The 25,822-nt window shown below is 38.8% G+C and overlaps 2 pseudogenes; one reads left to right on the plus strand and one right to left on the minus strand.

Moving 5' to 3' along the window:
- Positions 1-4,337: 4,337 nt before the first annotated feature.
- Positions 4,338-4,846, minus strand: LOC122640342 (annotated as a pseudogene).
- Positions 4,847-7,500: 2,654 nt separating this feature from the next.
- Positions 7,501-25,822, plus strand: part of LOC122655794 — a 78,006-nt pseudogene continuing 59,684 nt past the window's right edge.

Genomic DNA, 25,822 nt, shown 5'->3' on the forward strand with positions numbered 1-25,822 from the left:
GTATTTCTTGGGAAGTGATATAATTCAAATGGTCTCTTTGTACTGAATGTGGATTCTGTAATTAATGAAATTCCTAGTAGTTATTCTTATTTGGTTGAGTCTTATGATATATGGTATCGTAGCTTAGGACATTGTAATGCTTCTTACATTAAAAATATGTTTTGTAAGCATGGTTTGATTGAAGGTGATATAGATTCTTCATTGGCTAAATGTTTTACTTGTGCGGAGGTTAAATTTACTAAAAAAACCTCACATGTCCGTTGAAAGGAAAAATGAACTCTTGGAATTAGTCCATAATGACTTGGGTGACTTTAAGTCACATGAATCAAGAGGAAGTAAAAATGTACTTTGTTATCTTTATTGATGACTTTTCTAGATATAATAAGGCATATCCTCTTCGGGCTAAAGATGAAGCAAATAATGCATTTATATCTTATAAGATTGAGGTTGGAAATTAGTTGGGAAAGAAAATCAAAAGACTAAGAATTGATGGAAGGACAGAATACGATATATCTCAATATTGTGAAGAAAATGGAACAATATATGAAACTACTGCCCCTTATCAACCTTAATCTAATGGAGTTGCTGAAAGGAAGAATCGTTCTCTAAAAGAGACAATGAACTCCATGTTTATTAGTTTAGGTTTACCCATGAACTTGTGGGGTGAAGTAATTCTGCCTGCATGCTTTGTCCTAAACAGAATACTACATAGAAAGACTGGTTTTATACCATTTGAACAATGACATGGTAGGAAGCCTAACTTTAAATATTTAAAGGTGTGAGACTGTTTGGCTAAAGTGGAAATTCCAAAACCTATGAAAAAGGAACTTGGACCAAAGACTCATGATTGTGTTTTCGTTGGATCTGCACACTATAGTGTAGCATATAAGTTTTTTTTGTAATTAAATCTTTGGATGGTATTACTTATGCTAATACTATAATTGAATCTAGAAATGCTATTTTCTTTCAAAATTTATTTTCATTGCGAAAAGATCTACCTAGTAATTATACATCTATGCCAAATGAATCTATCTCAGTTGAAAAAGTGAATGATAAAAATACGAGATCAAAACATGGAGCACCTAGTGGTGAAATTGAACAAGAGAGGAGTAAGAAGCAAGAACAAAACCCAATATGGGTGGTGGTATGTTCACATATTTAATTGGCAATGATCTTGTGACATACCAACAAACCATCACTTCTCCAGATTTCGTTTTTTACAAACAAAAAATAAAGAGTGATTTAGCATGATTGCCCTTTTGCCAGGGCCATTTGGTTTGGAAGTGCGTTATCGTACTCTCCACCATCTGATCTGAACCCAAAAAATACCAGTTTGGTTGGATAGTTGGACCTCTTTATTTCATCGTGATAAGAGGTTAACGTGGGATTCTCTTTCTTGTGCCTCTTTCATATGCTTGTATATTTGGTGGGCAAGGAATGACCTTGTATTCAATACCAAGTCATGGACTCCCGATGACGTTATATCTGTGGTTGAGAAAGCATATTCTGAGTATCTTTTGCCAATGTCTGCCCCTCCGAGGACCAATTCTTTTACCATATTTGATCAAGATTTGGGTATCAAAAAGTGGAGTCCACCTCCTTTAGGTTACACAAAGGTTAATTGTGATGCAGCCATGTTGCGTGGAGGTTCAAAAGGTGGTATTGGATATATCTTTTGGGATTATAGAGGGTGGAAACAGAAGGCCATTTCAATTCCCTATTGCCTTAGCTCGGTTGCTCAAGGAGAGGCCTTAGCTATTCACTTGCGTTATTTCAGGCCCTCGAGTCTGGGTACAATCGACTTCAAGTTGAATCGGATAGCAAGGAGATCGTCTCCTACATTCTTGAACCGCACCGGATCCCACTGCTAAATGTAGTAGCTATTATTGATGATGTGAAGTGCCTCTCTACTTCTTTTGTTTTGATTTTGTTTCAGTGTATTCCACGGGCTCTGAATGTTGTAGCAGATGCCCTGGCTTGAAAGGCCATGTCTATTATGTTGTAGACACTGAATTTTGTCACCCCCTAGTGATGCTGACAACAGGACATGGACAGATATTGGTATCTCTCTCAAGAAGGACTCTTACCCCTACATCCAAGTTATATCACCCTCACAACCTTAGAAATGATTTGTAAGACCCTTTTACTAAATGCTGAAGGAGGTACTGCTCACTTTCCCCGACCATGGTAGCGCTGTGGAAAAGGATGAATCTGCAGACTCACATCATGCAAATGATGTCATCGACGGCGCCGTGTGATTTTGCTCCACAATGCCACCATTATGGGGTACCCCTATAAATAGGAGGTCCCCCACCCTCAAATGAGGAAGAAAAGAGGGAGGAGAGACCCCCCAACCCCGATTTATGAGCCTTTTGACAGCCCTTCTCCCATTTTGTCCCTTTTCTAGTATGGGAGCCACCCCGGCGATAGCGGTGGGTAGATCCGTCGATTCCCCTGCCTAAAGAGTGGTCTTTATCAACCCCCTTTTAGTCGTTATTTTGTCCGCATACAGATAACGAAGAAGCCTTCATTACAACCGTTATTCTGTCCGCACACAGATAACGAAGAAGCCTTCATTACAACTGTTATTCTGTCCGCCTACAGATAATAAAGGTCTCATTCATAGTCGTTACTCTATCCGAGTCCAAGTAACGAAGATCCTATATACAGTTACTCTGCCCGAAGTCTAGCGAAATTCCTTTTTTCTAGCTATTACTTTGTCCGACAAGAGAGAGGCAAATCGATCGTCTGTCTCCACCTGAGCCGGGAGGCAACTGTAATTTTGCATTTTCCACTTTTTGAGTAAAGGTATATTTTCATAGCATCCTCTATTTAATATTTTAATACAATGTAAACCATTAAAGTAGTTCACTTAAGTGTACATAGTAAATGATTTTTCTAGCCATTATTTTTATTTCTTTTTCTTTCCTTCTTCTTCTCCTTCTATTGTATTTTGCCGTCGCCACCGCCACCACCAGCCCCACCACCATCTCAGGCCTCCATCTCTCGCTCTTACTCTCCCTCCCCTGCAACCCCCCACCACCCTCTCTAGTCTCCCCCACCCCACCATGCTCTCAGCAATTCAACTCCATACACAGGTGCACTTTCCCTTTCCCTTTTCTCTATTCTTTCCTTGCTTCTTCTTCTTCTTCTCCCTTTCGCATACCCTGAAACCACTCCCATAAAAATGTGGGTTTATTTTTAAGACATTGAACAGAGAAGTATAATTTTTGAAAGCAAATAACTGAACCCCGAAGATCCAACCAAAACCCACCATCATAAACCAAAATCCAAATTGGGTTTCCAATTTTAAGTTTAATTAACATCTCATTCTTATCTTCTTGGCTGTTATGGCACTGGGTAGACCTGCAACAGAGTAGGCTTGAAAAACCCCAATCTCTTATCCATTCTCTTTCAAAGTTGGGACAAGGGTGTCACACCTTTGTGCGATCCAAGCCCTAAATTTGAAAAAAGAAATAAAAGGACAAAGGAGGAAACGATGAAGATCTCAGACGTCTGCCGGCAATTTGACGCAATGGAGTAGAGATTGACCAGATCAGACGTTTGATTTGCTTCCCTAGTTCCATTCAAAGGCCATGAATCTTTCTCTTCTTCCTGAAATCGGGCCCGATGCCCTCGCCAGAGAAGCCCTTGATACTGCCTACACCGAGAAGAGGTGAGATGAGAGTAGTGAAGCAACAAAAGAATGCCGATTACTTCTCTCGCTCCGCTGCGGATCCACATCCTCTACTTCCAAAAGTGGCGCTTCCATCCTACTTCCGTGCGCTACAAGGGCGCCAACTGGACTAACAGCAATCTAACGGTCAATATTGCAGGATTTCAAATTAAAGTTAAAACCACAAGGGATTTTCTTGAACCCACTTTAAACCTAAACCCAAAACCAAACCCATCCGACCAGTTCAAAATTTCCAAACCAACCCTTTTCACTCACTCTCACACTCATCTAGATTCTGCTCGGATCGGGCTCTTCTTCTTCTCCGTCGACCTCTGAAGGTGAATGCCCAAATCGACCTATCCATCAAAATCCCCATTCCGTGTTTTGAATCCCTTGTTCAAATGGCAAGTATAACGGAGATGAATCCAGATTGAGTGATTGAGGAAGCAAGAAATTAAGGAATGGAAGGGAAATTAAAAAACTCCAAAACTTAAAGGTTAGGTTTCTGAAATCTGGATTCAATTCGTCGGTAGAAAATTCCGATAATGGGAAACGAAAAAAAGAAAAGATAAACCCATCCATATTTGAGGCATCAAGGTTAAACTTTCATGGCGATGAATCTTGCTTTTTTTTTTTTTGTTAAAAAAGAAAGAAAGCTTCTCTGAATAAAAACTAAAAGGGCGTGATCTTCCGAAGTTTGTATTCTTCAAAGCAAGTAACAATTCCGTCTCTAAGTTCATCCAACCCTACATCTTGATGGCATACTTCCTCATTGGGAAGTACCTTTGTTGCTTCTCTTCCCGAGGTGTTTTTATGGATTCCTGGTGCTTAGTCAAGTGTTTTCTAATGGCTCTAGTTTTCTTCGGACAAAAAGTGGCAGGAACTTCTTCTCTTGTAGGCTTCCCTCAGAGCCACTTTTTGCTTCTGCGAGTCAAGACCTACCCTATTGAGAACCTAACCACCTTGATCTTGGAAAGTTTGTTAGGTGCAACACCAGTGACCTTCGCACCTCGGAGCAGAGCGAGTTCTGCTTTCAGATCTTTCAACTGGTTCAATAGATCTGTCTTCGACTTTCCTCTGAGCTCATGAACCTTAATCCTCGCCATGGCTGCGGCTCTCCCTTGCTACTCCCCCTCTCTAACCCTTGCCTTCAATCGTTCGAAACCCTAAATGGAGGCGATGAATCTTGCTTTCGTCGGCCATGATTTCGATCATTCAATGGTTTTTTTTACAGGTAATAAAGGATTATTTGGGTTCACACTTTATATTTCTCAGATTCTCATATAGGTTCACACCCATAGAGAGATTTAAAGATCTTCAAAAGCCCATAATCTAGATGACAAGAGTTTTAAAAGTGATGCTTGTATGTTTCTTTCATCCGTTGCAGGAAGGGAATGATGGAGGTTTTTGGGGATTTAGATGGATAAGCTCAATTTGGGCATTCACCGTTAGAGCTCGACGAAAAAGAAGAACAGCGGAATCTAGATGAATGTGAGAGTAGTGAAATGGGTTGGTTTGAAAATTTTGAACCGGTCGGGTGGGTTTGGTTTTGGGTTTAGGCTTAAGGTAGGTTCAAACAAATCCCATGTGGTTTTACTTTAATTTGAAATCCTGCAATATTGACTGTTAGATTGCTGTCAGTCCAGCTGGCGCCCTTGTAGCACATGGAAGTAGGATGGAAGCGCCACTTTTGGAAGTAGAGGATGTGGATCCCTCCACTGCAACCCCGCCACCACCCTCTCCAGTCTCCCCCGCCCCACATCGGACAAATCCAGCTCTTCAATCATCTTCTTCATATCCAATTTCACACTGGAAGCCATTGTTCATCTGGGTTTGAAACCCTAATCCATTACCTCCAAGGCCAACACCAAAATCAATTTCCGAAAGCTACAAACAATTCGTTTTATAGCGGACTATTATCAGACTTGCAGCAACGTTGATCTAAGGGGTTCGGCCTCTGCTCCAAACAAGTCGTCTTATAGCTTTGTTTGAAGGGTTTTTTTTTTTGGTAAAAAATAGAATGGGGCTGGGTTTTTTATGTTTTTAGTGCAAAGGGTAGTTTAGTCATTTTTATTTAACTCAATTAACCCTGTTAGTTTTGGGGCAAAAATTGATATTTTGACCCTTAGTAAGGTGGCATTAATTTAACGGGCTATCGGAGAGGGTGTCAATGAAAATTTCCCTATAAATTATTGGCTTATTGTATATCGATTCTAGGAATTTTTAGGATTTTTTTTTTTGGGTAGAAAAAATATAAATTCTAGGACTCATTCCATGATATTGATTTCCAATTTAAAATCCATTTGGTTCGGCAAGAATTCTGTAAAATACCGCGTGGTGATTACCCAGATTAGGGGTGTCAATGCCAGGCCCGCACCGGCAGACCCGACCCCACCCGGCCGTTTAAAGACCGAACCGGCCCGACCCGTTTATAAGCGGTCGTTCACTGTGCCGAAGTAACACCGTCGGGTGCCCGATTGACCCGCCCGTTTAAAGGCCCGACCGAGCCCGACCCCCTTTGCCCCGTTTAAACCCGACCCCCTAAACCCGATTATTATTACCTATTCTACCCCCAACCCCAGAGAAAATTCCCAAACATATACACGTTCCAACTTCCAACTCCCTAACAAGTAACAACCCAGGTAACCTAACCGTCCTAAATGACTAACCATTAACCCTAATTATTTACCAAAAAAAAAACCATTAACCCTAACTAACCTTCCAAATTCCACCTCTGTTTTTTTTTTTTCTATTCAATCTCACAAAATCAAAATTTCAGTCTTTGAGTCTCACACAGTCACACGGCAAAATTGCACTTCTTTTTTCTTTTTTTCTTATTTTTTTTTTCTTATTTTTTTTTAAATAGGACATGGGACATGGGACGTTATAGTTTGTGGACATGGGAAATGGGACTGACATTACTTTTCACACCGTTTAGTGCCCGTTTAGAGTTAAATAGGCCATTAGCTCGACCGAGGCCCGTTTAAGACCCGTTTACCTTGAATAAGGCTGTCCCGATTAAAGACCGAACACCGACCGACCGAAATTAAATAGTACCATGTCCGCCTAATGCAAGCCCGAACACCTAAACGGTCGGACACGGTGCAGCCTATAAAATTGGTGAGGCCCGTCTAGGCCCGACCGAGATCGACCGAACCCGACCGGTTGACACCCCTAACCCAGATTACTATTATCCGAAAACAAAAAAACAACACACACACCGCCTTACTTTTTTCTGGTGGTAAAATACCTCCTTACCTTGATTGACACGAATTCGTAGGAGTCCGGTACCACAGATTGCGTGTCTTTGACGCAACAATCTCTAGATATTTCTACCCAAAAAAAAAAAAAACCACCTCCAGATATTTTATCTCAACGGTTTTTTCTTCTTACAAATTAACTTTACTTTTTCTCTTTTCCCTCCTCAACGGTCTTTTCTTCTCTGTTTCAAATCAACTTTCCTTTTTCTCTTTTCCCTCCTCTTTCTTTCGCTTTCTCTCACACGATCACTCACAGGTAAGCATTCAGCGTCTGTATATAACCGCTTCTTCGTCAGCGGCGCTGCTCAGAGCTTCTGGGGTTCGTTTCTTACCATCCTTATTCTTGCCTTCCATCTCTAGAATCCTAACTTCTCCTCTTCCTCGCTCCTCATCTCCTTCTCTCATCAAAGCCCGATCACTTTGCTTCTCCACTGCTATCAGTTCCATCCGATCCTCGGTTCCTCGCTGGAGCCACGGTGTCGATTGGAGATCTCCAGCTAGTCTTAGGGTGCAGACCAGGATTGCTGCTCCTGTGATTAAACGCTTTCACGCAAGATCGCTACTATGGGTACGACTTTCAGCGCAAGATCGCTACCTGGGCTCAGACCAGGATTACCATCTCTACCTGAAGGATTGGAAAGTTGCTGGGATATTTTTCGGTAGGTTTTTGTTTCAGTTTGTCAATGGAGATCTCAGGTTTAATTTGGCTTATTAATTCGAATTTGTTGCAATCTTCCAAGTTTGGTTTAGTTATCTGAATTGAAGCTTTTCTTTTGGGAATATTGGTGCTACCACGTTTATGTCCGATGATTCTTAAGTATGAACTGCTTTGGTGCCTTTCTTGCTTCCTCTGCTGTCCTGATCACGTCAAAATTTCTTCTCTTTTTAAGAGAGGAGGTCAATTTCAGTGTTGCATGCCGGACTATTTGCATACTCAAGACGATTACAATATTCTTGAACTGTTCTCTTAGCAAACAGGAATTGACTTAATTATTGGTTCTTAGTCTAGGGGATGGATGGATTACGTTCTTCTCTTTTTAATAGAAAGAGATCAATTTGAGCTTTGCATGCCGCACTGTTTGCCTAATTTAAGTGGATTACAGTGTTCTTGAACTGTTCTTTTACAGAAGAAAATTTCTTTAATCATGGTTCTTATTCTTTTTCTTTTTTTTTTTTGAGAGGGGGGTGGTTGGATTACAAAAATATGGCCCTTCATGTTTCTTCCTTTTCCATTAACAATTTACTGGAATCTGCAGGATTGTTTTGGTAAAGAACCACTCGGTAGACGAGGCCCTGGTCCTCCGACTGTCAGTCTTAGAAGTAATCTCATAATAGGTCATGTATGTCCTTTACTTTTTGTGGACCCCGACAATTTATTTGGTCTTTATCCATTTTGTCCATGAAAGAGAATGAAAATCTTTCCACACTTTATTTAGTTTTCACTCTCTCAATTATCGGCCATGAAATTGAGCTTAGTACCCAATAACCAGCTACGCTAGTTCTGTTGAATCTGATGCTGAAAGTTCAAGACTCATTTTATTCTATGCCTAGCAATGATGAGACTATGACTTTCCAACACTGTCTTAACAGTAATAAAAATCTATATTAGAACAAATGTATTCGCTGTATTCTGTTCATGTTCAGGCACCCATTTCCTTACATCGGAATAAATTGAGGAGTTCACAGTTATCCTATCCAAATGCTGGCCAGGTTAAACTTTGCTTATGTTTTCCTAACATCTTCCAATTATGAAAACTTTTATTAATCTTTTTGTTTAACACTTTGGGGCTGTTGGAACATATTCAGTTTTCGGGTTTGTTTGCATAATTAACAGCATAATTCATCAAAATAAATACTGGGCAATGCATTATGCAAATGACTTAAAGGCATGGTATGCATATTTTTGTGCCTTTTAATTATAAAAAATGTGGCTCCTAGCTACAATAATTCCAGTTACCTGAGTCCAATCTTGTTATGACTGTTTTTTTGACATTCAAATTCAAGAGTGCTGGTACATAAACCTGTTAATATTGGATTCTGTTGGATACTGTTTTCTGAAGGTTCTGTAACGAGTCACTACAACCAAAAAGGTTAAATTGAATGCTTCGAGTATCTAGGAACATGTTCTCGTTCTATTGTCATCCTGGTATTCGTTAATGTATTTGTAATCCTGTGACAGGTTATCCGTTGAAAAATATCCAGGAAATCGAATGCTTGGTCATCGAGAGATAGTGGATGGGAAGGTATATCTTTATTGTGGATTATTGATTACTGCTCCTGCCCTCCTCACATATTCTTCACTTCTCCAATAAAATATATCTGCTACTTTTCTTATGGACCGGGATTTCCTAAACGGCTGTTTAGGATGGAATCTCCTTAATGGGCACCTAGTTCTTCCACATGGCAGGTCAGATGGGATTGAAATTTTAGAGACGGGTAGACCTCAAGGTCTCTATGCTCGCATGTCAAGTTCAAGCCTAAATGGAGTCCGTCGGTCATGTGGAAAAACAAATAATTGAAAATTCTGGGACTACCAAGAGGGTGCATGGACATATATGGAAGGGTATATGACTAAACTTGATCCTGAATTTTGACAGTGTGACCTATTAAAACCATTCCCTTGATATCCATTGTCGGATTGGCTACATCACTCTTCCATGTAGCAAAACTAGGAGTGCTTGTTAAGGAAATTCTGTGCTAAATGGCCGTGTCAGAAACTTTTTGCCTTCTGTTATTTCCTTTCAGTCTTTATAATTGTTTTGCAAGTATCGCTTTTGTTTGTTTACGGGCAGGTCAATATGTGTGGCTAACTTAAAAGGAAGTATATGATATTGTAATGAAAGTGGGGTGTTCCATTCACAGCTGTGGTGTTGAGCCAGTAAGTAGCTACTCCCATATAAGTGTTTTGTTGCACACAAGGACTTGAACATACAAGTCCATTAAAAGATTGTTTAGTTTAAACTCGGGGCTTCCTGGGTGAAGACACAAGTTCGCGTTTGAGGGCAGCTACTTTGTGCAAAAAATGACAAAGATTAGGACCAACCCCAAGCCACCCTTCTCAGGACACTGCACTGGGTTATGCCCCTCCTCTTCCCCCCCCCCCCCCAAACTTTTATATTTCTGTTTAGGTATGGCTGCCGATCTTTTGATTAAATGAATGTCCAACTCCTATGCCCATCACTGGGAAAGGCCCCTGCAGATGACTCACTTTTGCAACTGGTTTGCTGATTGGTTCAAATTATAAATCTTATGATTTGCAATCATTTATGTAATCATAGTGAATTTCCTCACAGTAGATCTTTCTTTGTATGCTTTTTGAATGCTTTCTTTGTAGCAGTATTTTGTAATAGCTATTTCATCTCCATTAATTTCTTGTTAATTTTCAACTTATTTAATCCAAAGGATCAAGGAAGAGTCAGTTTTAAAATTGCTAGTTAAATGGGTAGTTTCGAGTTAAGCTTGGGTGGTGTTTCTTGACTTAATACAAAAGTTCTATGTTGCCACTTCCTCTTTCGGATTTCTTATGCATAGAACTGATTTTGATTTCAATTTTTACTATGTTTTATCAACAGGGAGATGGTAAGGAATTTGATCTTCCAACGAAAAAGCTGTCTGACATTCGTACAATTATGTATACGAGTGGAACAATTGGTGACCCCAAGGGAGTACTGATCTCCAAGAATGCAATTGCTACTCTTTTAGCGGGTATAGGACAAATGTTACAAAGTGTGAATGAAAAGGTGAGGTCATAATCAATTTATTCTTTTCCTTTCCTTTGTGTCATGTGGGAGAACAGAAATGGAAACACTTTTGCAACTTTATCAGTTTCTCATGAACTTTCATTTTTGAAAGTGTTGCAGTTGACTCCAGATGATGTTTTTATGTCTTACCTTCCTCTGGCTCATATCTTTGATCGGATAGTTGAGGAGCTGTTTATTCATAAGGGTGGTTCAATAGGATTTTGGCGCGGGGTAAGTTGATTACAGTATACTATATTACCTAGTCAGAATTCAATTTCCTATAAAGATTAACTTCTTTTTTTGAGGAAAAAGAAAATAGATTTATCATTTACCTAGAAAGATTCCTACTTATAATTGATTGTTTTTCATCTTCAGGATGTCAAATTAATGATTGAAGACCTTGGGGAGCTAAAACCAACTCTGTTCTGCTCTGTTCCACGTGTACTGGATAGGATCTATTCAGGTGAAATTTGGAAGAAAAATTATGCCTTCTCTGCTTTTCTAGTAGATATGCACAGAAAGTATCTGCCGATTATTTGCTGGAGGAATGCTAGAAACTCTTATGTGCTGGCATTGTAATTCAAATTCCTTGGTCCTGTTTCTCTTTGCTGATGGTCCATTGGTTACAGAAGATGAGATAAATACATATTCACATTCTTAGCTCTTTTTCTATAATTTTGACAGGTCTGACAGAGAAGGTATCTTCTGGGGGTTTCTTAAAGGGCAAATTGTTTAACTTTGCATACTCATTCTTTCAAGTGTTCAATACTGTAACTCTCTGTTATGTCGCGACATAGTTGGCTGCCCATTGACTCCCAAGTTTTTTGCCTGCGTGTGTAAACGGTAATTTTACCACTGCATAAGAAAGCTTTTTCAAAGAGGATAACCAGTGTCTTCAGTACTGAGACTGCTCCTGAGCACAAACACTTGCAAATAAGTGGACACATGATAGGCAAGCAATTCCGGACCAACATTTAATTGGTCCTGCCGAGGAGATCTACTTGGCCTAGAAGCAATCAATCAGATGGTCTCCATCATTCAATTTTAATCTTCCATTTACAGTAGAAAACACCCACATATGTTCCAGAAAAGTCTGCAGATTAGATGGTCAAAGATAGCTGATTATTGTTGCCCATTCATTAATATTTTCTTATCAACAACATATTTGACACATGTCCAGATTTTCTGGTTGGGGACCAATGTTTATGCATCCTACCTTTGTTCAGTCTTAACTTCTCAAATTGAATCCCGCGCAATTCTATTGGAGCAGGATTTCTATAGCCGTCCTGAAGTAGTTGTGATAAGGTTTAGTTCAGTTCAGTGTTGGGTTGGGTGGTCTTTGTTGAATACCTTAGAACTTCATAGAAATATATTGTAGGAGCAGTTCAAGTCTTGAAGATGTTCCTACAAAAATAATACCACCAATGTCACTCATGGTTCTGTTTATAACCAGTTGTTTGCAGTTCATTTTTATTTACTCCATGATGTTTCTGTGCTAATATGAAACTAATGTTAGATTTTATTGTGTTTCTTTAGATTTCTCCTGGGAAGTGAATGTTAGGGCATTACCTTTTCATTTCTAGTTTTTAACCTACAACATACAAATGTTGCAGCAAACTAAATAACATGAAGAAGGGGCTTGCACATGAAAAGGCCTCCCCACTTAGTGACAAAATTGTTTTTAGCATGGTATTGGAAGTGGAAAATTGTATTTTTTCTAATTTCCTGCTTACTTTTGCTAGAGAGCTTTCCAAAATTTACTTAGAACTCTTGATGATTTTCATGACTTCGGCAGGTAAAGCAAGGTTTAGGAGGGAATGTATGTCTCATTTTATCTGGAGCTGCTCCTCTTGCAAATCATGTTGAAGCTTATCTACGTGTGATGACATGTGCCCATGTCTTGCAAGGATATGGTACGCGGTATTTTGAGAACTTATGTTGTTGAAACCCCTTCTCCCTTATTTTTTATGTGCTATTCGATTGCATCGGTTTCAATTACCATGGCAGTTCCTACTAACTAGTAATGGTATCTGACTCGTCAAAAAAAGAGAGGGCAAAAAAAGTTAGTAATGTTATCTGCTGAAAGCTTGATGCTTTCCTGTCCAAGTGAAATGTACACTTGTTGCCTGAACTTGAAATTTCCAGTCAATATGGAAACTCTGAGAGAGCCATCTAGATTCTTTTATATCTTATCGTACTTCCTGTGTATTCTCTTTTCTACCTAATATTTGCCTTATAATCATAGTTTATTTTTAGGGAGAGGATTGGCCACGCTACTGGCTTTCCTGGAGCTAGCAGCTGTGCCCAATGGATAGAGTGGGATGGGATGGTAGGGGAGTCATTTCCTTAGGGGGTGGGAGAGACACAGACTCATGCTGGGCAAAGTGCCGGCGTGCCCAGCCTTTACCCTTATTTTTATTTTTGAACTACATATATTTCGGGGTTATGGAAATGGTTGTTTTCACATATGCATTTTATTGTCGTGGATTTACTTATGAATTTAACCTCTCTAATCATTCAGGCAGATGAAATCTAAACCTCTTTTACTCTTACATATTCAAGTGTATTTTTGGACCACCGGGCTTTTACATTACACTGCTATTTTAGGACTAATCTTTTTCTAATACACCCATGAATTGGATATACATAGGTGCATGATTCTTGGGCATCTATGTGCATCTAAGTTCTGTTTCAATATTACCTCTAATGCTTCACTTCCCCAATATTGTCAGCCCATGAGCATGGTATTACCTGGTGTTGTTAGGATCAAGTTGACTGGAAAGTTCCTAGATGGGGTCACAGCCACCGACTTAGTTTTAACTGTAACTCAAATGTTGAGGTATTACCTGAATTGCCTTTAATGTCACGGTCTTCTTCATCAGCGGCGCTGCTCAGAGCTTCTAGGGTTCGTTTCTTATCATCCTTATCCTTGCCTTGCATCTCTAGAACCCTAACTTCTCTTCCTCACTCCTCCTTTCCTGCTCTCATCAAAGCCTGATCACTTTGCTTCTCCACTGCTATCCATTTCATCCGATCTTCGGTTCCTCGCTGGAGCCACGGTGTCGATTGGAGATCTCCAGCTAGTCTTAGGGCTCTGACCAGGACTGCTGCTCCTGTGATTGAATGCTTTCAGCGCAAGATCGCTACTATGGGTACGACTTTCGACGTAGACCGGTTTTTCAACTTATAATTTCATTCATTTGATGAATTTTATCTTTTGTCTACGCTGTTTCGTTCTTGCTGGAGGGTATTTGTTTTAATTTCTGAATAGTATTTTGAAATCGGACCAGATGGATTAAAAATGTGCCTTCGTTGATGAGAGTCCTTATGAATATTCATCACTGATTTATGCTTTTTATGTATTCAGCGAACAACTTAAATTATTGGATTAACTAATCCAACTCAGCGTATTACTAGAGAAAGACGATTTGTATAGATGATTAGATGCTCGAGTTAATACTGTTCCAGGGATTGACATAATTGATTGAGTTCTGTTTGTGAATATGTGTTGGATCAGCTTCTTAGAATGCTTTCAGGGGAAATCTTAATCAGTCTTCCCAAGCCTGGGGGTGGTGAGTTTGGAAAGTACTATAGCCTACCTGCTCTGAATGATCCAAGGATCGGTAAGTGGCATTATCACTGCTCCCCTTTGTACTTCTGCTCTTTTGTGCAAATTATATATTTTGTCATCCTTTAGGTTGGTCTTGGACTTCTTGACGTTCCTTTTTTCTTCTTTCCCCTCATGAGTTACCGTTTCTCTTCAGCATTGAAGGATACCTTCTATGTTATGAGGCTATCTCGGATTTGAAGTTTGAAATACTCTGAATTTTTATATTGTTATCAGGTTCCCAAAATCACAATCTCTTAGAAATCCACTCATCTTTACATTGTGTGCGTCACAGATAAGTTGCCGTACTCCATCTGGATCCTTCTTGAATCGGCAATCCGTAACTGTGACAACTTCCAAGTCACCAAGGAAGATGTTGAGAAGGTTATTGGGAGAATACTTCTCCCAAACAAGTCGAGATTCCTTTCAAGCCTGCCCATGTTCTCCTGCAGGTGTTTATCGTTATGCTAATTACGTAGTAGTTTTGTTTTTTGAAGATGTAATTGCACAGTAGTTTTAATTTGTTACATTTCTGCCAAATTTTATGACCTACATTTGTTGGTTAGGATTTTTCTGGTTTACCAGCTGTGGTTGACCTTGCTTGCATGAGGGACGCTATAAACAAGCTTGGCAGTGATTCTAGCAAGATTAACCCCTTGGTAGGTGGTGATATTTTTCCTTTTCATTACAATATTTATTCCTTGTCAGTTCTTCGGTGTTGACATCCAAAATCTTCCCCATCATGAAAACAGTGAGGAACTAATAATTACTGAAATGGCCTTCGATGAACTACTTCTGTTCTTCTTTCTCGGAAACATCATAGAACATATATTTGATTCTGTAATAATGTCATTCATTCCACTTTCTTTTAATGTGCTTTTTTTTTTTTTTTTTTCTAGTTTGACTTTTTGCTGCATTTAATATTTTGAGTGTATGATGTATTCCTGTTATTCCTGTATTTCTAATCTATATTTTCTTTCCTTTTCGGGAAGGTTTCCTAACTTTCTTCTAAAAATTGATATTTTATGCAGGTCCCAGTGGATCTTGTTGTTGATCATTCCTCAGGTGGATGTAGCAAGATCAGAAAATGCAGTGAAGGCAAATATGGATCTTGAATTTGAGTGGAACAAGGAGAGATTTGCTTTTCTTAAATGGGGATCTACTGCTTTTCACAACATGCTTGTTGTTCCTCCCGGCTCTGGTATCGTGCATCAGGTTAGGGAGTTACTATCATCAGAAATAGCAATGTTACATCACATGGGTTCTACCTTTAGATTTCAGATCTACATAATTCCTTCCTTTCGTTCTCTCAATTGATAAGTAGAATATATGAAATCTTCAAATGGTCTTGTGTTACTCACACTAATGTTATCATTTTTTATATTTATGTACGGAGTAAATAACTATTGAAACTCAGGTTAACCTGAAATACCTTGATCGGGTTGTATTCAACACTGATGGCCTGCTGTACCCTGATAGTGTGGTTGGAACTGATACCCATACAACTATGATCGATGGGTTAGGAGTTGCTGGATGGGGAGTTGGAGGAATTGAAGCAGAGGCACCAATACTTGGCCCGGTATAATATGAAAATTGTCAATGAAACCTGGTAATTTGTATTGTCTAGGGATGCTTGTACTTATTACAATAGTCATGGAGAAATCCAAGCTTGGCGTATTCATCCAAAGAAAAGAATGCAAATCATTGCATTTGGAAACTTGGATGCATGTGCATACTGTGATAGAGGAACTCTCATGGGATACCACATTGTTCCGCCACTGATACATGCTCTAGATTCTTTTATATCTTATCGTACTTCCTGTGCATTCTCTTTTCTACCTAATATTTGCCTTATAATCATAGTTTATTTTTAGGGAGAGGGTTGGGCAAGGCGCTGGCTTTCCTGGAGCTAGCGGCTGTGCCTAATGGAGAGAGTGGGATGGGGAGGGCAGGGGAGTCATTTCCTTAGGGGGTGGGAGAGACACAGACTCAGGCTGGGCACAGTGCCGGCGTGCCCAGCCTTTACCTTATTTTTATTTTGAACTCTATATATTTCGGGGTTATGGATATGGATGTTTTCACATATGCATTTTATTGTCGTGGATTTACTCCTGAATTTAACCTCTCTAATCATTCAGGCAGATGAAATCTAAACCTCTTTTAGTCTTACATATTCAAGTGTATTTTTGGACCACCGGGTTTTTACACTACACTGCTATTTTAGGACTAATGTTTTGCTAATACATCCATGTCTTGGGTATACATAGGTGCATGATTCTTGGGCATCTATGTGCATCTAAGTTCTGTTTCAATATTACCTCTAATGCTTCACTTCTTAATATTGTCAGCCCATGAGCATGGTATTACCTGGTGGGGTTGGGTTCAAGTTGTCTGGAAAGTTCCTAGATGGGGTCACAGCCACCGACTTAGTTTTAAATGTAACTCAAATGTTGAGGTATTACATGAATTACCTCTAAATCATCCCTATCTCTAAATGTCGAAAACATATTACTATAATATTGAATCTGACAAGTATGGGCAAAGTTAATCCGCCCGGAAGTTGGCTCAAGGAATTTTAGTACTTTTAGCTAGATTGGATGTCATTTTTTCGGTCTAGAGGATCCAAGAACTGGGCCGATATTACCTCTAAATCAGTTTTAGCTACAGATCTCTATCTCCCATTTTCGAAAACGTATCATTATAATGGCGAACCGGACGAGTATGGGCAAATTAATTCCGCCCTGAAGTTGGCTCAAGGAATTTTTCATACTTTTAGCTAGATTGTGTCTCATTCTATCGGTTCAAAGAATCCAAGAACTGGGCCGATATTTCCTTTAAATCAGTTTCAACTACAGATCTCTATCTCCCTTTTCCAAAAACATATCATTATAGTGGCTAATTGGACGAGTATGGGCAAAGTTTTCCCTCCGGAAGTTGGCCCAAGGAATTTTAGTACTTTCTGCTGGATTGGGTCTAATTCTGACGGTCCAGAGAATCCAAGAATTGGGCTGATATTTCCTCTAAATTAGTTTCACCTACAGATCTCTGTCTCCCATTTCTGTAAACATATTATTATAATAGCGAAACTGACAAGTATGGGCGAAGTTAATCAGCCCGGGAGTTGGCTCAAGGAATTTTATTGCCTTCAGCTAGGGTCAAGAGAATCCAAGAACTGGGCCGATATTACCTCTAAATCAATATCACCTATTGATCTCTATCTTCAATTTTTAAAAACATATTATTGTAATTCCGATCCGGATGTGTATGGGAAAAGTTATTCCACTTGTAAGTTGCCCCTAAGAATTTTAGTACTTTTAGCTAGTTTTGGTCTCATTTTGTTGGTCCTGAGAATCCAAGAACTAGGCCGATATTACCTCTATATCAGTTTCACCTAAAGATCCTTATCTCGAATTTTCGAATACTTATCATTATAATTGCGAACCGGAACAGTATGGGCAAATTAATTCCGTCCGGAAGTTGGCTCAAGGAATTTTATTACTTTTAGCTAGATTGGGGCTCATTCTGTTGGTCCAGAGAATCCAAGAACTGGGCCGATATTTCCTCTAAATCAGTTTCACCTAAAGATCTCTATCTCCCATTTTCGAACACGTGTTATTATAATTGCGAACCGGATTAATATGGGAAAATTTATTTCGCCCGGAAGTTGGCTCAAGGAATTTTAGTACTTTCAGCTAGATTGGGTCTCATTTTGTCGGTCCAGAGAATCCAAGAACTGGGCTAATATTTCTTCTAAATCAGTTTCAGCTACAGATCTCTATCTTCCTTTTCCGAAAATAATTCATTATAATGACGAACCGGATGAGTATGGGCAAATTAATTCCGCATTGAAGTTGGGTCAAGGAAATTTATTATTTCAGCTAGATTGGGTCTCATTCTCTTGGTCCATAGAATCCAAGAACTGGGCTGATATTTTCTCTTAATCAGTTTTAGCTACAGATCTGTCCCCCTTTTCCGAAAGCATATCATTATAATGGCTAACCGGACGAGTATGGGCAAAGTTATTCCGCCCGGAAGTTTGCCAATGGAATTTTAGTACTTTCTGCTGGATTGGGTCTCATTCAGTCGGTCTAGAGAATCCTAGAACTGGGCCGATATTTCTTATAAATTAGTGATGCATAAATGGCTAATATAGCATTGATTCTTGACTTCAAATACTGTTATACATGGAGGGACATTCAGTTAGTGATGCATCTTCAATTTCCTAAAGTGAGAAACTGGACGAGGAGATTTTCAAAATGTTTCACTTCACCATTAAATAGCTTAGATGTTTGTATTCCATCAGCTTGATTTAGTGGCATTTGAGAGAAAATTTGTTTTACATCTTATAATTGAGCTAGACTGGGAAATTGAGAAGGGATTGACTAAAAGCAGAAATCTGGGCTTCCCGGTTTGCACATTTTATGCTTGAAGAGGAAAACGTCCTTTTGCCCAACGTGCTTGAGAGTGAAATGGTCAAACTGCCTTGCCCAGGTAGGTAGTATTGAACTTGCTATTCCTCCATGGCTGGGCGGCCATGGCAGCCATGAAATTAATTTCTTTTTGTAAACGTAATAGGAGCAGAAAGGTTTGTTGCAAGAATAAGGGTAAAATGGTCCATGGAAAAAATTTAAGGGTAAAATAGGGTTTTTGAACAGTTTAACTACAACTAATGGTTTACACTTGATGGTAGGGATCCAGGGGATGCACGTAAATCATGAAACTAGGGGGTGTTTTGATATTGTTTCAAACTACAGGGGGGTACATGTAATTTGCTCTAAATTTTAATTGGGTTCCTTAATCAGGAATTTCTTTTGATTCAAGGATTTATACTTTGCGTAGATTGTGCATGCCACACTGGAGAACTACGAACCAGATATAAATCTTGTAGATGATGGTGAAAGGGGGGAACCAGATCACAATTGGGTTGATGAAGTAGTTAGATGTGAAGCAAGAGGTGGTAATGGGGGAGGGAAAGAAAGAAAGAGAAGATAGGAAGGAAATTGCAGGGGAAAAAGAGGAGAAACCGTGAGAAGAAGAAACAGTAGAAGAAGAAGAAGAAGAGGGAAAATCAGAATTGCAGGGGGGAAAAAAGAGAAGAAGAAGAAGAAGAGGGGGGGATCAGAGTTGCAGGGAGACGAGAAGAAGGAGGGGGGGGAAGGAGGGTGCACACGCACACAGCCAGAAACTCAATTCATTCTTTGGTTGTTCAATTCTGTTCTCATTCCTCTCAAAGTACATTCGTTTAAAAACTCAAAATCAAAAAAAGAAGAAGAAAATAACTCCCTAACAACTACTTCTACAGCAATAACTACCCCCTAATAACTATTTCTACAGCAATAACTTCCAAATAACTCTAAAAATAAAAGATAAAACAAAAATAAACTAAATGCAGGGCTGTTAGGTCTTGGGCTTGGGCCTGGGATGGTATCTTTTGGAGTATCCAATTGGGCCTGGGCTAGGGCTAGTAGGAGCAGCCCCCAAATGTCCTGTATCAACTCTCCCTTGCTTTAAAAAAACTTGACCTTGAGTTTGGATAAACCCAGGAAACCAGTCCATGTGATGCACATCCATGCCATTCAAAAGCTCCGGTAATTCACAAGAAGAGGAGATGAAATCTTGAAACAGCACGTCTTGACGATATTGTTGAGTGGAATGTCGAAGTCTTGCGTCATTATTGTTGCATCATCTCCGGTGTTGTTCTTCATTCCAACTTGGGATAAAATGGAATAAAATGGAACGATTGGTTGTTGCAATCGTGTGGTTAAAGGGGGTCAATGGATATTATGGTAAAGAAGATAAGGTAGTGTATATGAGTATTTTGGAGTTCTGGCTTGGGGTTTCCAGAACAGGGAAGGGAACAAGATAAGAGAACTTAGATAGGAGAAGAAAGATAGGAGGGGAAGAGAGACTGAAAGGGAGAAGAATTTGAGAAAGAGAGATTCACCCAGGGTTGGGCTCTGATACCAAATAATGGGGGATAGAAAGAAAGAAAGAGAAGCTAGGAAGGAAATCAGAATTGCAGGGGGAAAAGAGGAGAAACCGTGAGAAGAAGAAACAGCAGAAGAAGAAGAAGAGGGAAAATCAGCATTGCAGGGGGAAAAGAGAAGAAGAAGAAGAGGGGGGGGGGGATCAGAGTTGCAGGGAGACAAGAGAAGAAGAAGGAGGGGGGGGGGGGGGTAAGGAGGGCCACGCACACAGCCAGAAACTCAATTCATTCTTTGGTTATTCAGTTATGTTCTCATTCCTCTCAAAATACATTCTTTTAAAAACTCAAAATCAAAAAAAGAAGAAGAAAATAACTCCCTAACAACTACTTCTACAGCAATAACTGCCCCTTAATAACTATTTCTACAGCAATAACTGCTAAATAACTCTAAAAATAAAAGATAAAACAAAAATAAACTAAATGTAGGGCTGGTAGGTCTTGGGCTTGGGCCTGAGATGGTATCTCTTGGAGTATCCAATTGGGCCTGGGCTAGGGCTAGGGCTAGTAGGAGCAGCCCCCAAATGTCCTGCCTCGGATGGTGTGGGTGTTGGTAGTAATCTCAGCCTGAGCTACCTTAAGCCAAGACGGGAAAAAAAAGATTGCACTCTATTGACTCGGTAATAATGAGCAACCCCACATGTTTAACTCCAAAAATGAGGTCCTTCAGTATCATATTCTTGATTCATTATGCATTTTTCTGATAGAACTTATTTCTTTCCATTCCTCTAAAGATTAAAAAAAAATAATGTAGTGAACTGTGGTTAATACATTGGTTTACTTGTACAACAGAGAAGAGATTGAAAATCCAAAAATATGGGCTCAAATTTGTGTCCAGAAAATAGTAGAATTGGCCAAGGAGAGTACGACAACGCACCAGGTTTTAGATCCAATGTTTCGCTTGCTTTGATAATGGGAAGCACTGGGTTCCTTGGCAGAGGTTAGCTATGGTTGATATGTGCTACTTTGTGGACACTGCAGGTATTTTGGTGCCTTTTCTATTCTCTCTCTCGCTAAAACTTCTCTTTCCTTATACTTGATGTGTGATATTGATGTTTTTTTGCCAGTTGGATGTTGTAGGAGTTTTACAGATGATTTGTAATTAGGCTTCTGATATGAAACTCTCCACGATCTGCAGGAAGCTGCTTATTGACATATTAACCTTCAATTTCATGTTTTATTTCTCTTTCATGCATTCCTTTTTTTTTTTTTTTTATAAATAAAAAATTTTTATTAGAAGAGAGACAAGCTATGCAGACAAAGTAACTTGAATCTTCTCTTTAATTGCTATTGAAAATTTTTCTTTAAGTCATTAACCAACTATGTAGATATTTTTTGGATCTTATCACTACCACAACTTTTTCTTTTGGCCACACCGAGGCATTCCATTTATTTGAGTTACCGTTTCAGAAGCTCATGTGAGACAGTTTTAACAATCCTATCCAAACTTCTGTACCTTCTCTTTTATTCATTATTTATAATTACTTACAAATAATGTGGCCCAAATATATAATTATCTACCTACTGTTCATTTCGTATATATTTCTTACCTCATTTATTTATTTATTTTTATCTTTATTGTTCCCGGTGATCATACAGTAGGGTTGAGTATTGGGCTTCCTGGTTCTATTTGGTCTGGTTCCTTATGAGTCTTATATTCTAATTTCTAAGCATTGAATTTTAGGTTTGACCACATCTTTATTCTCATTTGAAATTCTCACATTTCATGTGTATACATCTCTGTACCTGACTTATTCCCCCATCCAAATATTTCTTCCTTATCTGAATCTTATAATATTTGTTTATTTTTACTAATTTTGGTTTATTCTAGCTGCTGTCATTCGACATCTGGATCTCAAAAATGTTGCACTTGATCCCCAAATTAAATCTGATATTGTTCAGATTGGTAACGCTTTGGCTCGACAACTCAGAACACGAGCTGTAGTCTTTGAAATTGGGATTATCAGTGATCTATGCAGGCATTTGAGGAAGTCTATTCAGGCAACAGTTGAATTGGTAGGACAGCAGTTGTCAAACTTGAACATTTCTCTCCAGACCTTTATTGAAGACCGCTTATTGGAAATTGCTAAAAGAGTAAGTGCTATGCATATTCATTGCATGTTGTGACCAAAATAAGGTTGGAGCTGTGTCCGTATAACAATGATTAACATCTATTTAGCTAGAATAATGAAGAAGCTTAATTCTATTAATGTGGTAAGCTAGGGTGCTTCTAACAATGTTTTAGGCTGGAGGTCATGGGTAAGAGATTCCTTAAATGTGACATTTTAGAGAAACCAGGGGGTAGACGGCTGCATCAAGTTTATCATTCTTGGGTTTCCCAACTTCCACTAAAGATTCGGTGGACTCCTTAGGCAAGGATGGATTGTTTTTTTTATTGTTATTGTTATGATCCGAGTTTTCATCGTTATTCCTATTATCAGTCTGTTTCCTCTTCTTTAATAAACTTACTAGTACTTTCAAGCAACAGCCGATCAGTCGTTTACTCAGTATTCTTTTTCATATTAAAAGAATTATATGCCATATGTTTGCCTATTATATTAGGTTTCAATAGCAGCTCTATATGAAATTTTATTTTCCAATGCCCTCTATAAGCTCTGAAGCATGATGGAATTGTTCAATTCTTTCTTTCTAATATTAATTCTGGTTTATAGTTCTCTTTATGTATGTCTCATTTGAGGGCAAGTTAAGTGCAAATTGTTTTATATTTTCTCAATTGACAGGTTGAAACAGCTGCGTCTGAAAGGGAGCAGTTATTGCTAGTGAAAATTTCAGAGCTTGAAGCCAGGTAGATCATATTGTGAATCAAGTAACTTGGTTGAACATTCTGTAGGACTTCGTGTTTGCTTGGCCAAATGGACCAAGAATCTGAATTAATACAAGACATAAAAGTGATTTTGACATCCTTTTACAAAAGAAAAAGGAATCTCTGTTTCCTCTTATATTTTTACTTTCCTTTTCCTTTGATGTGTGATGATTAAATCAACTGATGTGGTTGCTGAGGCAAAGTTGAAATATCTGCAGGTAAGTGTCTGAGGAAGGTTCCTTTTGAGCTCTTTTGAATTGAAAGGTACCACATGATTTTGTGATAGAAACACTGACTTTACCAGATAAGAGAGAGAGAGAGAGTACATATACAGATGTGTTTTCCTATCTAGTTTGTAGGGTTGTCATGTTGGATGTCTTGTATCCTTATTTGAGATAGACGCATCTATCTTCTTGTTACATGTTGTTATAAAATCAGAGTAGTCCTACTTATCTTTTTAACATCCAGGATAATGATGTCTTGCTGTGTAATTTTATAGAAGGGTGCTCCAAAGAACAGAAAATTTTTAAATTGTGTGAATATGCTGCCAAGAACCCCCTCCGAATTCCGAAGGTACTCCCTTCTTTCAACTTAATTTAACCTTCTTTCGTTATTTGCATATCAATGGCTTCTACTCGGAGGTTATTTTGGTTTCCTTTTCTTTGCTGTAGATTGGCAAGTATCTTGAACAAAGGTGCTCAAAAGAGTTGGCTTCTTCTAGAATTGTGAGGCTAGACCACTGTTTGATTTGATGGCAATGACACTGGAGTAGCTTCCATTTATGGGTTCTGTTGCGAAGGCAATTGTTGGGTCATTGTTGATTCTGGCTCATGTGATTTCTTTAGCATCTGTGACCTTGCATTCACAACAGGTATGAATTTGATCACCTTTTTTATCTTCTTCTTAATTTGGTGTGCTTCATTTCTGCTGACTCAAAATGAATTTCTCTTTGATAACAATATTTTTTTAAACTGAATTGGATGCTGGACCATTTTGTTCTGGTAGTTTGCAGTCCTGGTCAATTAAGAAGGGATAGAATTTTGCTACATACAAGAGTCCTTATGAACAATATTTTATAAGCAAATTATCTCTTAGATCTAATGATATTTTGAGGAACCAAGTTGGTTGCATCTTTTGCAACCAATAAATTATCTGCATTTAGTTCGAGGTGATCATAGTTTGATATGTATCCATCTAACATTATCTGCGTCTAATGCTAACACATGTAATGGTAGTTACATAGGATCAACAGTTTGTAAACCCTTAGCAAGTTATGATTGAAGCATGCGCATTCATTTATATTTGCGAATCTGATAATCAAGTCTCTCTACTTGTGAATATACTTCCATCACTGGACTCTTCTCACAAAGGCCATAGCCCTCCATATCTTGAGACACCTTTAGGCCCAAATCCCACAAATATACAACTCCAACATTGGATGCCCATCAGTTCACATCAAAATCTACAAGACGAAGTGAAAGTAGACATAACTATCCTTCATTCAACCCTTCTCAGAATAAAAAATCTCTTCTGAGAAAGTAAACTTGATACTTGATTGTGTTTCTGAAGCATGTTCAAGGCTGTTTCTTAAGTTGGAACTCATGCTTATGGATAATTGTCAGTTCCCTACCAGACACATGTTTGACAAACTGTCAGGCCAAACAGATAGGATTTCGTATTAGTCGTGCAGATATGGAAAGAAGGATCTCTCTCTCTATTTGTGGGATAAGTTGGAAAGATTCCAGGCATTTGAAAGATGAACTGGATTACCACTACAGGAAAGGAAAAAAAGATCCAGTAAAGGTGCCCCGCATCATGGATGATGATCTGGAAAGGCGTGAAAAGAAACCACTGAGGTATACAATGTCATTTAATCATTGGATGTATCCTGGCTTACTTCAGATTTATCTTATATGCTGTTGTCTGCTTTTAGAGATGAAGAGGTGGAAGAAGATTATGAAGATAGGGTTTCATTACAACTAGAGGAACAAGAAGAGGGGGATGTTGACAGAATTGAGAGAGTAGGAAAAGAAGGCAAGGCATACTAGAAAAATATAAACAACAGCAACAACAGTCACAAAAGCAGGTGTACCTCATGGTCAAGCCTCAACTAAAGGTGTCATCCACTTCCAAGCTAATTGTGTTTTCTATATTTTGATGTTTCGGAGTTTTATTTTTAGTTGATGACTGCTTTCTTTGTAACCTTTATTCATTGTTCATACTAAACCATAAATGCTTTGGATCAGAAAATGGTTCTCTCAATGTCGACAAGGCAGCATAACAGATACTTCCTCCAAAAACGGTTAATTCTACATCTGTTGCTTCTGAGGGTAGGAATGATAGTACCGAGGCTGATGTCCCCGAGCCTACTTTTTCTATATGGAAATCACCTTCACATAATGGAACTTTGGCACATGAGAGCACTTCTGGTGCTGGGGGTTTAGGGGATGGGACTCCAAAGGTTTGTAGATGACCAATTAACAATTAGATATTTTTTAAATTTCTTGCATACGTGGGTAAGCATGATTTGCATGAATCAACCACCCAAGCTTGTCTACCATGGTTCTTTTGATTCCTTCTGTGACCTTGGATGGTTTATTTTTTAATTTTTTGAGTCTGGATATATTTACTGCGATTACTTTAAGATGTTAATTTCCACTGTTTCATAGTCACAATTTCACTAGTTTGTGCAGAGTGAGAGATCAGCATGTATGTTTTGTGATGATATTTTC

The sequence above is a fragment of the Telopea speciosissima genome, chromosome 1, assembly GCF_018873765.1.
Source record: "Telopea speciosissima isolate NSW1024214 ecotype Mountain lineage chromosome 1, Tspe_v1, whole genome shotgun sequence".
In the NCBI taxonomy this organism is placed as follows: domain Eukaryota; kingdom Viridiplantae; phylum Streptophyta; class Magnoliopsida; order Proteales; family Proteaceae; genus Telopea; species Telopea speciosissima.